This window comes from Bison bison, unplaced genomic scaffold (assembly GCF_000754665.1).
Source record: "Bison bison bison isolate TAMUID 2011002044 unplaced genomic scaffold, Bison_UMD1.0 scf7180017864182, whole genome shotgun sequence".
NCBI classification, from domain to species: domain Eukaryota; kingdom Metazoa; phylum Chordata; class Mammalia; order Artiodactyla; family Bovidae; genus Bison; species Bison bison.
This window is the reverse complement of record NW_011494754.1, coordinates 1625183-1627348: the sequence shown is the minus strand read 5'-3', so window position 1 is coordinate 1627348 and position 2166 is coordinate 1625183.

The following is a 2166-nucleotide window of genomic DNA, read 5'->3' as shown; positions in this document are numbered from 1 at the left end:
TATATCTAGCTTCAAAATCTCCCCCAAATTCCAACCGCTTACTTGGTGTCTTACCAGATATCTATCTGGTAGAGCTCTCAAATTTAATATGTCCAGAAACAGATGCCAAGCCACAGTCTGCTCTACATCTAAATTTGCCCCTCACCAAAATTCCCTATCTTGGTAAATGGCATCATGATGGCCCAGTTGTTTGAGCCAAAAAAATTTGAAGTTGACTTCTGTGCCTCTTTATTTACATCCCATCTACCAATCTTGTCAACTCAGCCTTCAGTTTATTGCACCAAACCCAGCCAATCTCCCCTCCTCCATCACCCCCACCTTAACCCAAACCATCACCATCTCTCTGCTTCCACATTTACCTTTCTATAGTCCCACACAGCCAAAACAATCCATTTAAGTGTAAATCAGATTTACATCTTTGCTCCCCTCCCATAGCTCCCACCCTCTCAGATTAAATTCCCAATCCTTGACATGAATTACAAGGCCATGTGTCTGGCCACATCCCAGAGTTTTTCTAAGGTTTTGTAAAGGTCACCTTAAACAGAGCTGTCTCATCATGCTGGTGACTTAAGTTTTAAGAGTTATCACATACCGTTTCAAAGAAATGTCTCTGATGGCATGCACTGTTTTTGAATTTCATCATCTTGTATTTCATCATTGTCGCCTTAGTTAAATGAAAATTCTACCAGCCATGTACTATATACTTTCCAGAGTTTCTAAACCGCACTCCACCCCACCCCGCTGCCAAGGAAGCAGTGCTTCAAGTCCTCCTTTGCCCTCCATGCTCAAGTCGATCATCCCCTGTTAGGTAAGCCTCTGTCTACTGGCCTCCTAATCACCTTCAGTCTCAGTACCCTACAGGGAGAAAAAAAAAAAGATTCTCTCTTATATTTCTTTAGTTCTGTGTTCATACATAGTGACTGAACGGAAATCTGTGAAATTTGTGTCTACTGTGCATTTCTACTTGGAAGGGCAAGTCTATTAACTCACACTTTAAAAATATGCATATATGTTGTATTTAATCAATTCTAAGCCTCACTTTTTCTCATATTTTCAAGGCTGAAAATGAGGGCACTCTTAAATGATACAATTAGAGAGCAAAGTTTTTCAGCGACTTTTCCTTCTTGGTGGTATATAAAATAATGGCACCTTGAAATTGATACTAGCTGGGGGCTCAGAGGTTAAAGCGTCTGCCTCCAATGCGGGAGACCCGGGTTCGATACATGGGTCGGGAGGCTCGCCTGGATAAAGAAATGGTAACCCACTCCAATATTCTTGCCTGGAGAATCCCATGGACAGAGGAGCCTGGCGGGCTACAGTCCACGGGGTCGTAAAGAGTCGGACACGACTGAGCGACTTCACTTCACTTATATTTGATTAAATACAGAATATAAATCCTCCGCGTTTATGTTCCTCTGTCTTCACTAGCAAAAGTTTAATATATCATTCCATATGAAAGTTTATTTTTGTTGCATTAAACTTAATTATAAGTTTAGTTGGGAATGGGTAATAACTTCTCACTTCCAAATTGTAGATTGCATCTGTATGAAAATTCTCCAGAAATTGTAAAACATTATATATATCCTGCGTATTTTTTCACATTTAATGATTACTATTTAATAGACCGGAGAGGCAATGGCACCCCACTCCAGTACTCTTGCCTGGAGAATCCCATGGACGGAGGAGCCTGGTAGGCTGCAGTCCATGAGGTCGCTAAGAGTCGGACACGACTGAGCGACTTCACTTTTACTTTTCACTTTCATGCATTGGAGAAGGATGGCAACCCACTCCAGTGTTCTTGCCTGGGAATCCCAGGGACAGAGGAGCCTGGTAGGAGGCCGTCTATGGGGTCGCACAGAGTCGGACACGACTGAAGTGACTTAGCAGCAGCAGCAGCAGCAGTTAATAGAAGTAATCAACACTTTCCGCGCCGACCAGACGATCCTAGGTCACGCAGTTCAACTCACGCAGGTACACGCGCCCCACCCACCCCGGAGCCGGTCCATACACGCTTTACAAGTACACACACAGGTGCAGAAGGCAAAGCTCTGATTGGCCGAGCGTCACGGGACGCGCACGCAGAGGCCCCTTCGGAGCATGCGCGGGAAATTAGACGCAGGCGTGGCGCCCCCGGCGCATGCTCAGTATGCCTCGGTCGCAGCTTGG